The sequence below is a fragment of the Phyllobates terribilis genome, unplaced genomic scaffold (assembly GCF_046119375.1).
Source record: "Phyllobates terribilis strain yellow unplaced genomic scaffold, ASM4611937v1 Scaffold_147__1_contigs__length_4592116, whole genome shotgun sequence".
Taxonomy (NCBI): Eukaryota; Metazoa; Chordata; class Amphibia; order Anura; family Dendrobatidae; genus Phyllobates; species Phyllobates terribilis.
The window spans coordinates 3,805,580-3,820,180 of NW_027362907.1; positions in this window are offsets into that span (position 1 = coordinate 3,805,580).

Here is a 14,601-nt window from a genome sequence, read left to right on the forward strand (position 1 = left end):
TTTTTTTTTTTAAATATAAACGTTCAAATCACCCCCCTTTTGCCCCATTCAAAATAAATGAATAATAAAACAAAAATATACATATATTGCTGCATTCTGAATCGCCCGATCTATCAAGATATAAAAAGAATTAATCCAAATGGTAAACTGTGTAACGAGAAAAAAAATCAAAACACCAGAATTAAGTTTTTTTGGTCGCTGCAACATCGCAATAAAACGCAATCACAAGCGATTAAAACATTATATCTACCTAAAAATATTATCAATAAAACCTTCAGCTCAGCGTGCGAAAAATAAGCCCTCACCCAGCCCCAGATCCTGAAAAAGGGAGACGCTACGGGTCTCGGAATATGGTGCCATTATAATTTTTTTTACAAACTTTGGAATTTATTTCACCACTTTAAAAAAAATAACCTATTCATGTTTGGTATCTACAAACTCATAATGACCTGGAGAATCATAATTGCAGGTCAGTTTTAGCATTTAGTGATCATGGTAAAATAACAACAACCAAGAAACAAGTGTAGAATTATACTTTTTTTGCAATTTTGACGCACTTTTGAATTTTTTCCTTTTTCTCCAGTACACGACATTGTAAAACCAATGATGTCGTTCAAAATTACAATTCGTCCCAGAAAAAATAAACCATCACAGGGACATATTAAAAAATAAAAAAGTTATGCCTCTGGGAAAAAGGGGAGCGAAAAACGGAAAATCCCAAGGTCGTGAAAGGGTTAAAGGATAGAAATCCTCAACTATATTGATTGTATTGATTGAACAGTACCACCACATACCACCATAGCATTACTGAATCTCTCTATACCATGTGTGGTTAATACCGTAACTAATACTGCCATATAGTTACTAAATTATACTTTTATAACATGATTTTAGAACCACCATACTGTAACTGAAAAACAGCATCATATTGTGACTTTATCACTTGGGGTCTGAGCTGTTTTGATGCCCAGCGATCAAAAAGTTATTTAATTCTAAATGCCCTGAGACTCATGAGATAGAAGTTGGCTAAACCCGGTGATTTTGGCTTGAATCGGTTAGCTTCCTAACGTCTGTGGGGACAGGCCTGATTCTAGCTTTTTTTTTGGTGCCCAAGGCGAAAATTCAAGTGCCACCCCTCCCAGCAGTTCATGGTATACCTGCAGTGAATAAACACAATCCCATCATTGTTTTTTAGGTTTTGCTTTTAAGATATTCTTTATGTGGTAAAAGTGACGTGTGAACATGATTCTCCAGGTCTTTGTGATTACAGTAATCCCTAACTTTCAGAGATTCTTATTTTTGTAAAAAAAAAAACAACATTTAGCTTGTGATGCTTTTTTTAGGACCTGTTAGAACAATAAAAATATATCTATGAAGCTATGTGAGGGCTGTTTTTTGCATAGTAAGTTGAAATATTTATTGCTATCAATTCAGGGTGCATACATTTGGATGGCTTTTTGCTGTAAGAGGTGTGGTGACACAAAAAAGTAGTTCTTCTATTTTTTTTTCTCTTTACTGCATATGTTAGTTCTTTTTATATTTTGATAGATCAGACTTTTAAGGATGTGGACATACCAAATTTTTTTTAATTGTTTAATTTGTTTTTAATGAGGGAAGACCGCACCAGATCCATGATCATTAAATGAATACATCACCAGAACATTCCATCAGTACATGAATGGCACCAGCATCATCATCAGTACTTAGATACAGCACCAAAACAACCATTAATACACTAATTCATTATTAGAACCATAATCGGTAATTGAATATAGCACTGGAACCATCATTATTAATTGAATACATCGCCAGAACCACCAACTGCACATGAATACAGTGAAGAGCAAAAGAGTATCAATGTTTTGAACTTTTGACTTTCAGGCTCCATATCTCACCATCCACTACTTCTTTTATTGTGACACTACCCTCATTTTATAGACAATCATCTTGTCTATCTCATATATAAACTTGAGTTGCAACTATTTAGCATATGATTAATTATGCAGATTCTTGTCATGTCACTGCACTGTTACTGTTTTGCTCCTAAAAATCTAAATACAATTTTTTATTATTTTATTAGTATTTTGTAAATCCACCTTTGGCTTTCAACACTGCCTGAATCCTTCTGGGCATGCTCTCGATCAGATTCAAACATGTCTTGACCGACATCTAATTCCGGTTCTCTTTTACATGTTCCCAGTTGGTGCATGCTCTTCGACTCGCTTGGATATGTATATAGTTTTTTATTCCATTCTACCCACAAGTGTTAAATTGGATTAAGGTCTGAGGTCTGTGGGGGCCAATCCAGCACTTTGACTTCATTGTCATTGAACCATTTATTTGCCAATCTCAACGTATGCTTTGGGTCGTTGTCCTGCTGGAACACTATGTTGTCCTTTTCATACCGATGGTACTCGAGTGTACAAAGTAATTCGTCTTGTAGGATACTCACATATAGCTCAGCATTGAGACCACCATCGATTCTGGTAAAGTATCCAACGCCTTTAGCTGTGAAACAACCCCATATCATCAGGCTTCCTTCACCGAACTTGACAGTTCCTTCAATTTCTCCATCCGTTAGCCCCATTTTCCTTTGTTTCTTCCAGACCCATTTGCACCCATCATAGCCTAGTCTATTGACTTTTGTCCCATAGCTCCAAACCACCCGTTTCCTATCTTCTACAGTTCACTTTTCATACCTTTTTGCAAACTTGTGTCGACGCTTCTTATGATGATATTGAAGTTGATGCTTCTTCATCTTTTTTTGAGCCACCATTCAAGACTTGTGTAACATGCGTTACACGGTGCTTGCATAGACATCTGTGATCTCACTATTACGAAACTTACAAGTTACTCCAGCCCGTGATATTGGAAGCAGACTTTGCATCCGTAAGTATGGCAAAAGAGGTGACGGGGAATGCATGATTGGAGCAGTAGGCTGGTACTTAAAAGGAGTTGGATATGCTGGAGACGTTGAAATGGTCTGGGAAGAAGCGCTCCCTGAAGGACGATACATTGCATACCGCATAGACCGCTCTTATCTAGGAGAGGTATCAGTGAGGAAGTGGTGGGTGCTGCCTTTCATGGTAATTGTAGGGTCTTGTGATGGTGTAGGTGTCTATCTGCCCTTTTTGACACCCACCTGGTTAGGTAAAATGCAATATCCAAGTTGTTGTTGGTGAATTAAGACCCATGAGAACAATGAACATTTCTTCACTCCACTTTTGCAAGTACAACTCCCTCTACCTTGATGGTTTTATCATTTAAAATAGTATTTTTCTTTTCACTTTGACTCTTAACACAGACCTTGATTTGTATGTTTCTACAGAAAGAAATTCACAAGAAATGAGGAAACCCCCCCGTCATCTTTTGTGGCTTTTGAAAGCGACGTTTTGTGAGTAATTTTGACAACATATAATAAGTTTAAGTTAAACTTCACTTAAAAGCTATGTTCACGCATGTTGTGTTTTTTTAGCATTTTTTGCTGCAGATTTTTATGCAAATTTTCAGCTGTGTTTTGCAATACCAGCAAAGTCTATGAGAAACCAGAATTGTCTGTTCACACATCATGCTTTTTTGTTGTTGTGTATTTTGTGCCTTGGTTGGGTTTTTGGAAAATAGAGCATGTCACTTCTTTCAGCATTTTTGTCAGTGTTTTTTCACCCATGGGAAATAATGGGTGGTTGTAAAGGGAAGTGTCCCAGGTTGTACATGTATATACATGCTAGCCATGCTTGCAGATAAGTATACATGTATATATTGGCCCCACATCTCCCCATGTGTTTCAGTCTGTTTGCTGCTGGGGGAGGTTTCAATAGAATGTCCAGCCATGTGCTAAAACAGGTTTTGCGAGTATGGTTGGACTTGAACAAAGACCTTAGCCAGTGAGCAGGGAATAATACATCATTTCCTGTGACATGAAGCTGGACACTGGCTGGACTTAAAAACCCAGAATGCACATGTGCTAAGGCCCCTTAGACTCTTGAAGATGGACATAACAACACATGGCTGAGTATCTCTCTTCCCCTGTAACTTCTTTACTTACTAGCCCTACATACCCTGTACTAACCCTCCTAGATATTGATAGATATATATAGGCAAAGTTGGTATAGTTGGGTGGGCCGATATTGCATGAGTGATTAGCAAACGTGGGTGGAAAATATATTAGGTAATTGGGAATTGTGAATCCGTTTTGTGTACTGTGTTAGTGTGATACATAGCAGTATATTAACTGTAGACTTTTGTGTAATAAATACCTTTTATTAGCACACGGTTTTGTCTCAGTTGGTATATAGTATAGGGCTCAGATAACGTTAGTGGAAATTAATTATTAATAGTCAAGTTTGATGTTAATAGTTAATATCGGACCTCAATAGAGGTGTAGGAGAGTTCCCCCATTAATTACTGATAGTTTGGAGGAAAATCGCATCCTTATACAGTGGTGAAAAAAACGCTGAAAAAATGCACTAAAATTTGCAGCAGCGTTTTTGATGGTGAAATAGAATGGGGTTCTTTTTTAACAGAACTTTATGTACATGCATAAATAGAGACAGGACAGTGAAAAAAATCGCTGAAAAAACTCAAAAAACGCAGCAAAACGTTTTTGACGCAGCTGATTTCCTGCCAGAGATTGTGTTTTGATGCAGTTTTCTGAAGCTGAAAAACACAACATGTGTGAACACAGCCAAAGTAAAAAAGTTAAAGGGGTTTACCCGCAAAGTTCATTTTAATCAATAGATCTTGATAATAATAAATTCCACAATTGGATGTGTTTATCTCAGCACAGGAACATTTTATTTAATCTTATAAATGGGCCCCTGCTGTGTACTGTGTAATGGCTTTGTCTGACGGTACAGGGACATGGACAGATAATTCCACAGCTCCTGGGAAGGGGGAGACGCAAAAGAGTCTACAGACATTACAGGACTGGATCACAAAAAATTCTTTCTTTGAGGTAAAACATTTTTTAAAAACAGGCAGGGAAATGTTTTATCTCACATTCATTTTCAAGGAAAACGAACAAGTGCAATCCGATAAAAAATTGGATTCTACTTTGACCAATATTAATTTATGAGTTACAGCTCATCTGTGATTTTTTTCACAGCTGAAATCGGACTTAGAAAAAAAATCGCAAGTCAATGGGTGCGAGAAAAATAAAATCACACGGCTCTCGGACCTTGCGAGTGCCGCTCAATTTTTAAATACCTAGAATCAATTAATTTATTTGAAAGAAACACATAGACTCCTTTAATAAATCTAAATTTAACTAATAACATAACACCCATTCCATTGAAGCCGATGTCAATTGAAATAAAATAATAAAGCATCATCATCCTCACCTGTCCCTGACGTGAATAAAATCATCCATTTGTTGCGCGACAGGTCTAGGTCTGCTACATCAAGATGGCAGGCTGTATTGTCGCAAGATACGACTATACAGTCTGCCATCCTGCAGAGACAATTAGCTGTGCAAGCTTGCGCACCTCAGTGTCTCCCGTGCTGGCAGAAAGGTCATCGGAGTCCTTATCCAATGAACTCTGTTCACCTCACTGACATTAACGCATGTGCGGTGAGAACTTTCCAACAGCACTGCAGTAAAAAAAGAACACACTTTGTAACGTGTGTTTTCACAGCGCAAATGCACCCAAAAACACATGCATATCATAAATAAATAAAAAAAAATGATGTATGTTCCCCCCTACTTTTTATAACCAGCCTATGTAAAGAACAGAGGTGTGCTCTTGTATTAACAAGATAGGAAGGTCCATAGATATTGGCCCTTTCCTAGCCTAAAAATAAAAGCCTGCAGTTACCCCAGAATTGGTGCATCGATGAGATGCGCCAACTCAGGCTCTTTGCTGGCTTTTCCTGATTGCGATGGTGCAGTGGCAATTGGGGTAGTAGTTTTATCAGGTTGATGTCAGCTTTGTAATGTAATGATTGACAAAAGTCTGGGATGGGCTGAAATGTTTTGTATGTGGACCTCCATTAAAAAGAACTTTTAATCAACCACATGAGTGACGGGATTTGTCATTTTAAGCCTTGTAATGTCAGCTGGCATCAAAACCAAGGGTTAGTAATGGAGTGGTGTCTATCAGACACCCCCATTACTAACCCAGTAATAAAAAATAAAAAAAAACACACACACAGGAAAACATAGTTTATTTTAAAGAACACTCCCCCACACCTCGTTCACCTATTTATTAAAAAGCAAAAAAAAAACATGAAGATCCAACGTAATCCAGCCAATCAGAAGAAGTCCAAAAATGGGAACCTGAAAGACATAAAAGGAAAGTTAAATAAATAAAAGGAAGAAACTCTCGCTCATTCGCCAATTTATTTTTAAATTACAATCTCTGCACCTGCGACGTAACCCATTGGGGTTCCCACGACATCTAACGATTCTGTACAGCAAGCTATGGAGCGTCGTTTTGAGAACCATGCTTCATAGGTCACTCCCGGTTATGTCTCACAACTAGTGTTGAGCATTCCGATACTGAAATATCGGGTATCGGCCGATATTCGCGGTATCGGAATTCCGATACTTAATTCCGATACTTTTACAATATCGAATACCGGAATCGGAAGTTCCCATAATGCCTGTGCTCTGCAGTGTCTCTGAAGGATGACAAGCTGGATGGCAGCGCTCAGCTGAGATCCAGCCTGTCATCAGAACGCCATCCCAGCGTGAGAGAATTCTCCTGATTGTTTAAAAGCCGGCGGGCGGTAAAAAGCCGCCGGCTTTTAAACATTCACACAGTCCCATACTGCTTCCCCGCAGCCTCCCACCCCGATCCTCCGCTCCCCTCGCCACCTCCCATCCCGATCGTAAGTTAGGACCGGGCGGGGAGCACAGCACCAAGGAGCGGGGAGCGAAGGACCCGGGCGGGGAAGCCGGCAGTGAAAAGACTTCACCGCCGGCTTTCCCGTTCTGTGCTGCGCTTTCCCGCCGGATATTTCAAATGAACAGCTGAGGTATCAGCTGATGCCGATCAGCTGTTCATTTGAAGTCGCCGCGTTGCCCTCAGAGGGTTCATGTGAGTTCATGCTTGACTGCATGAGCTCACATGAACTTTCCCACGGCCGCACAGGTCAGCCACACCTCCCAGACCCGTCATGATTGGTGTGTGTGGGTGTCTGTGCGATGTGTGCGGGTGTGCGCGGTGTCTGTGCGATGTCTGTGCGGTGTCTGTGCGATGTGTGCGGTGTCTGTGCGATGTGTGCGGGTGTGTGCGGTGTCTGTGCGATGTGTGCGGGTGTGTGCGTGCAGGCAGACATAGGCCGATGTGACACTACTACTCCCATCGGCCTATGTCTGTCCCCCGTCCACTCGTGCCAGCAGGATCAGCTTGATGGGAGCAGTAGTTCCCATCAGCCTGATCCTGCTATTTAAATTGCACTACTGTGTCCCCAATAAATGTTAGATACATGTCATTGGTGGCCAGTGGTTACCTAAAAGAAATTAGTTCATACATTACCTGTCCCCGCCGAACGCCACCTAAAATAAAGTAAAAAATAAAAAACTACACCTATACTCACCTAGACACCTAATTCCCCGAAGCCATCGATCTCCTGTAATAAAATATAAAATAATAAACCACAACCTTATCCTTACCCCTCCGTAGTAGTCCACGAGTGTCCCACGAAGATCTCCATTTCAGAGCAGCCACATAGAATGTGACCGCTCTGAACCGCTGCCGCCGCTAGAATGATGGGGCCGTAAAGCAGCCCCGTCATTGCATAAGCGGGTTCGCCGGAGTTCAGGCAGCGCTGCTCCGGTTAGCTGCTTTACGGCCCTACTGTATCGTGAGAAATTCCCATGGTACAGCAGTGCCGTAAAGGAGGTCTCCGGAGCTGCGCTGCCTGAATGCACTCCGGTGACCTCAGTCAGTGGCTCCCGCTGCCGGGAGCGGACGTGTTCCCGGCAGCGTGAGCTTACAGCAGCCATGCACAGCTGTCACCTTCTCCAGATGTGACAGCTGTGCATGGGAGATCAGCGCAGGAACGTGGACAGGTAACTATTTTTTTTTAGTAAACTAAGAATTAAATAAAATGGTGTGTTTTATTTCAAATAAATTATTTTTTTCTGGGTGTAGTGTGTTTTTTCTTTTTAACACTTTGTAGGTTAGTAATGGGGGTGTCTTATAGACGCCCATCATTACTAACCTGGGCTTCATGGCAGCTGGCGCTGACATGAACCCCAGCCCTATTACCCCCTGCCACCGCACCAGGGCAGCGTGGAAGAGCGAGGCTAAGTGCCAGAATTGTCGCATCCTATGGATGCGCCATTTCTGGGGCGGCTGACGGCTGGTGTTTCTAGCCTGGGAGGGGGCCAATATTCATGGCACCCTTCCTGGGCTATTAATATCAGCCCCCAGCTGTCTGCCTAGCCTTTGCTAGCTATTAAAATAGGGGGGACCCCACGTCATTTTTTTGGGGGGTCCCCCATTTTAATAGCTAGTAAGGGCTAGGTATTCAGCTGGGGGCTGATATTAGTTGCCCGGGAAGCTCCGTGGGTATTACCCCCTTCCCAGGCTTCAAACATCTTCCCCAGCCGTCTGCTTAACCTCCGCTAGAGACTAAAATTATAGGGGATCCCACGCCAATTTTTTTAAAATAAATCCTTTATTTTAACACTAAATGACATTTGATGAGTTAATAAAGATGCAGTCCCTAAATTATTATTTATTTTTTAATTAATTTTTCCCAAAAATTTTGACGTGGGCTTTGTCATATTTTTGTATGCCAGCCAGGTATAGCATCCAGCTTCTATGAACGCGCCATTTTCCGGGGCGGCTGCGGACTGCAATTTGCAGCGGGTGGGGCCCAGAAAGCTTGGGTCTCCCTGCGCTGCAGATTCCATCCCCCAGCTGCCTAGTTGTACCTGGCTGGACACAAAAATAGGGCGAAGCTCCACGTATTTTTTTTTTTAATTATTTCATGAAATTCATGAAATAATAAAGAAAAAAAGGGCTTCCCTATATTGTTGTGTCCGGCCAGGTACAAATAGGCAGCTGGTGGTTGGGGGCAGCCCGTTCCTGCCTGCTGTACCTGGCTGGACACAAATATAGTGCAAAGCCCCACGTCAATTTTTTTTTAATTATTTCAGAAAATTCATGAAATAATTTAAAAAAAATTGATGTGGGGCTTCGTCCTATATTTGTGTCCAGCCAGGTACAGCAGGCAGGAACGGGCTGCCCCCAACCACCAGCTGCCTATTTGTACCTAGCCGGACACGACAATATAGGGAAGCCCTTTTTTTAAAAAATTATTTCATGAAATAATTAAAAAAAAATTGACGTGGAGCTTCGCACTATATTTGTGTCCAGCCAGGTACAGCAGGCAGGAACGGTCTCCCCCAACCACCAGCTGCCTATTTGTACCTGGCCGGACACAACAATATAGGGAAGCCCTTTTTTTCTTAATTATTTCATGAATTTCATGAAATAATGAAAAAAAAAAAATACGTGGGGCTTCGCCCTATTTTTGTGTCCAGCCAGGTACAACTAGGCAGCTGGAATCTGCAGCGCAGGGAGACCCAAGCTTTCTGGGCCCCACCCGCTGCAAATTGCAGTCCGCAGCCGCCCCGGAAAATGGCGCGTTCATAGAAGCGCCATCTTCTGGCGCTGTACCCAACTCATCCAGGGCCCTGGTCCGGTGGCTCACTGGGTAATAAAGGGGTTAAGGCCAGCTTGGCATTATCAGCTGGCCCTAAGCCCGAAATTGATGGGGTCACGCCAATATTAGACATGACCACCATGAATTTCTAGTAAAGTATTTAAAAAAAACACAACACCCAGAATAAAGTCCTTTAATTGAAATAAAGACACAATTCTTTATTGTTCTAAATTAAACTATACTTACCATCATTCCCATTCCAGCTGAAGCCAACGATCTCCTGCAATAAAAGAAAAATAATAAACCAACCTCATCCTTACCTTCCCATGGATCCCACGACAGCTTCAGCTCTGCTACATCGAGATGACAGGCTGGACCGCAGCAGAACGCTGCCATCCAGCCTGTCATCCCGCAGACACTGAGAAGCGCAGGCATGCTTGCGCTCCTTAGTGTGTCTCTGTGACGGCATAAAGATGAGTCGAGTTCATGTCCAATGAACTCAGCTCACCTCATGCACGTCACTGACAGCATGGGAAAATTCTCCTGCACTCAACGCTTCAGCGTGAGAATTCTCCCACGCTGTCAGTGACGTACATGAAGTGAGCTGAGTTCATTGGACATGAGCTCACTTCATGCACGTCACTGACAACGTGGGGAAATTCTCATGCTGAAGCGCTGAGTGCAGGAGAATTTTCCCACGCTGTCAGTGACGTGCATGAGGTGAGGTCATGTCCAATGAACTCGGCTCACCTCATGCACGTCACTGACAGCGTGGGAAAATTCTCCTGCACTCAGCGCTTCAGCGTGAGAATTCTCCCACGCTGTCAGTGACGTGCATGAGGTGAGCCGAGTTCATTGTCGGCTCATCTGGATGCCGTCACAGAGAGACACAGGAGCGCAAGCATGCCTGCGCTTCTCAGTGTCTGCGGGATGACAGGCTGGATGGCAGCGTTCTGCTGCGGTCCAGCCTGTCATCTCAATGTAGCAGAGCTGGAGCCGTCGTGGGAACCATGGAAAGGTAAGGATGATGTTGGTTTATTGTTTTTCTTTTATTGCAGGAGATCGTTGGCTTCAGCTGGAATGGGCGTGACGGTAAGTATGGTTTAATTTAGAACAATAAAGAATTGTGTGTTTATTTCAATTAAAGGACTTTATTCTGGGTGTTTGTGGTTTTTTTTTAACTTTCACTATGGGGTTAGTAATGGGGGTGTCTTATAGACGCCTCTCCATTACTAACCTGGGCTTGATGTCAGCTGGCATTATAAGCTGACATCAACCCCAGCCCTATTACCCCACTGCCACCGCTACAGAGCAGTGGGAAGAGCGAGGCTAAGTGCCAGAATTGGCGCATCCTATGGATGCGCCATTTCTGGGGCGGCTGACGGCTGGTGTTTCTAGCCTGGGAGGGGGCCAATATTCATGGCTCCCTTCCTGGGCTATTAATATCAGCCCCCAGCTGTCTGCCTAGCCTTTGCTAGCTATTAAAATAGGGGGGACCCCACGTCATTTTTTTGGGGGGGTCCCCCATTTTAATAGCTAGTAAGGGCTAGGTATTCAGCTGGGGGCTGATATTAGTAGCCTGGGAAGCTCCGTGGGTATTACCCCCTTCCCAGGCTTCAAACATCTGCCCCAGCTGTCTGCTTAACCTCCGCTAGAGACTAAAATTAAGGGGAACCCCACGCCAATTTTTTTTTAAATAAATCCTTTATTTTAACACTAAATGACAAGTACAGTAATCAACACTATCACTGTACTTCATATATATGTGACTGACATGTTTCTATCTATCTAATCTATGTATGATTCTCTATTCCTTCTATTCTAAATTGTCGGGTACAGATGCTGAATTGCCGGCCGGCTTTCTTAAAGAGACGGTGCATGAAAACACTATTATTTTTTTAAATAAATCCTTTACACTAAATGACAAGTACAGTAACCAACACTGTCACTGTGCTTCTTATATGTGTGACTGACATGTTTCTATCTATCTAATCTATGTGTGAAGCTCTATTCTGTCTGTTATAAATTGTCGGGTACAGATGCTGAATTGCCGGCCGGCTTTTTTAAAGAGACGGTGCATGAAAACACTATTGTTTTTTTAAATAAATCCTTTACACTAAATGACAAGTACAGTAAGCAACACTGTCCCTGTACTTCATATATATGTGACTGACATGTTTCTATCTATCTAATCTATGTGTGAAGCTCTATTCTTTCTGTTGTAAATTGTCAGGTACCGGTGTATGCCGCTGCTGAATTGCCGGCTTTTCGCATAATACATTCTACATTATTCTTAGTTGTTTTACTTCATGTAGAATTAACCTACAAGGAAAGAAAGGGTTTATTTTCATTCCGATATTAGTGTCCCATTGACTTCCGGTTTCCGGTATCGGAATCGGCGATATCCGATACTTTTTGAGTATCGGTCCGATCCAATCCATACTATATTTCCTGATATCGGAAGGTATCGCTCAACACTACTCACAACCGATAACATCAGTAACTTAGTAATGTCATCGCTCATGAGTAGTGTTGAGTGATACCTTCCGGTATCAGGAAATATCTGGGGGCGGCTGACGGCTGGTGTTTCTAGCCTGGGAGGGTGCCAATATTCATGGCACCCTTCCTGGGCTATTAATATCAGCCCCCAGCTGTCTGCCTAGCCTTTGCTAGTTATTAAAATAGGGGGGACCCCACGTCATTTTTTTTGGGGGGTCCCCCATTTTAATAGCTAGTAAAGGCTAGGTATTCAGCTGGGGGCTGACATTAGTAGCCTAGGAAGCTCCATGGGTATTACCCCCTTGCCAGACTTCAAACATCTGCCCCAGTCGTCTGCTTAACCTCCGCTAGAGCCTAAAATTACGGGGAACCCTACGCCAATTTTTTTTGTAATAAATCCTTTATTTTAACACTAAATGACAAGTACAGTAACCAACACTGTCTCTGTACTTAGAAACATGTCAGTCACATACATAATATCTATCTAATCTATGTGTGATGCTCTATCTTTCTGTTCTAAATTGTCGGGTACCGCTGTTGAATTGCCGGCCGGCTTTTTTAAAGAGACGGTGCATGAAAACACTATTATTTTTTTAAATAAATCCTTTACACTAAATGACAAGTACAGTAAGCAACACTGTCACTGTACTTATTATATATGTGACTGACATGTTTCTATGTATCTAATCTATGTGTAATGCTCTATTCTTTCTATTCTAAATTGTCGGGTACCGCTGCTGAATTGCCGGCCGGCTTTTTTTAAGATACGGTGCATGAAAACACTATTATTTTTTTTAATAAATCCTTTACACTAAATGACAAGTACAGTAAGCTGAGCGCTGCCATCCAGCTTGTCATCCTTCAGAGACACAGAGACCTATGAGCCCATTCCAATAAAATGAAGGTAAACTATTTCATCAACTGTTGTGTTCAAACTTTTTATTGGTATTGTACATGAGCATCCCTTTATAGTGAACCCCTTCAGTGCTGTTACTTTTTCTTCTCTTTGTAATTTATTACTCAAGAAGCTGTCCTCTTTTCTCATATATCCTGAAGTTCTAAATGTTGAAGGGGTTGTCCGGTCCAAATGGATAAGTCTGCAGTCACACTGTGTGACTGCAGACTCATGAATCCCCCTAGCGCAGGCACTTTGCGCTATGGGGATTTGCCGATATGAGACCCGGGACCGGAGGCTATGTATGTGTTATACATACCCCTGGCCAGTCAGCGCCGCCTCGCTTCGTTCACTTGTATGGAGTGAGGCCAGGCCCTGTCTAGTGCCGTGGATTGCCAGTAGGAGCTTCGACTAGAAGACGCAGCCTTTCTCAATACAAGTGTATGGAGAGTGAGGCCTGTCCACTGGCCAAGGGTATGTATAACACATGCATACCCTCCATTACCAGGTCTCATACCGGCAAATCACCGCATCGCACAGTGCCTGTGCTGGGGGTTGGGATTCATAAGTCTGAAGTCACATAGAGTGACTGCAGACTTATCACTTTTGACCAGACAACCCCTTTAAATTTACTTGGTTTCATGTATGTGTATGTGAATGGTTAAAGTGGATCTGTCTCCAGATTTCACAATCCTTCCTGCACTGCTACTGGTGACATCTCTCACTGCTAAGTGCAAACAGATACCGTGGGTATGGAAAGTATTCAGACCCCTTTAAATTTTTCACTCTTTTTTCCATTGTAGCCATTTGGTAAATTCTAAAATGTTCATTTTTTTCCCATTAAAGTACACTCTGCACCCCATCTTGACTGAAAAAAAACAGAAATGTAGACATTTTTGCAAATTTATTAAAAGATAAAAACTGAAATATCATATGGTCATAAGTATTCAGACCCTTTGCTCAGACACTCATATTTAAGTCACATGCTGTCCATTTCCTTGTGATCCTCCTTGAGATGGTTCTGCTCCTTCATTGGAGTCCAGCTGTGTTTAATTAAACTGATAGGACTTGATTTGAAAAGGCACACACCTGTCTGTTTAAGACCTCACAGCTCACAGTGCATGTCAGACCAAATGAGAATCATGAGCTCAAAGGAACTGCCCAAGGAGCTCAGAGACAGAATTGTGGCAAGGCACAGATCTGGCTAAGGTTGCAAATGAATTTCTGCATTACCCAAGGTTCCTAAAAGCAAAGTGGCCTCCATAATCTTTAAATAGAAGAAGTTTGGGACCACCAGAAGTCTTCCTAGACCAGGCCGTCCAGCCAAACAGAGCAATCATGGGAGAAGAGCCTTGTTGAGAGAGGTAAAGAAGAACCCCAAGATCACTGGCTGAGCTCCAGAGATGCAGTAGGGAGATGGGAGAAAGTTCCACAAAGTCAACTATCACTGTAGCCCTCCACCAGTTGGGCCTTTATGGCAGAGTGGCCCAATGGAAGCCTCTCCTCAGTGCAAGAAATATGAAAGCCTGCATAGAGTTTGCTGAAAAACACATGAAGGACTCCAGACTATGAGAAATAAGATTCTCTGG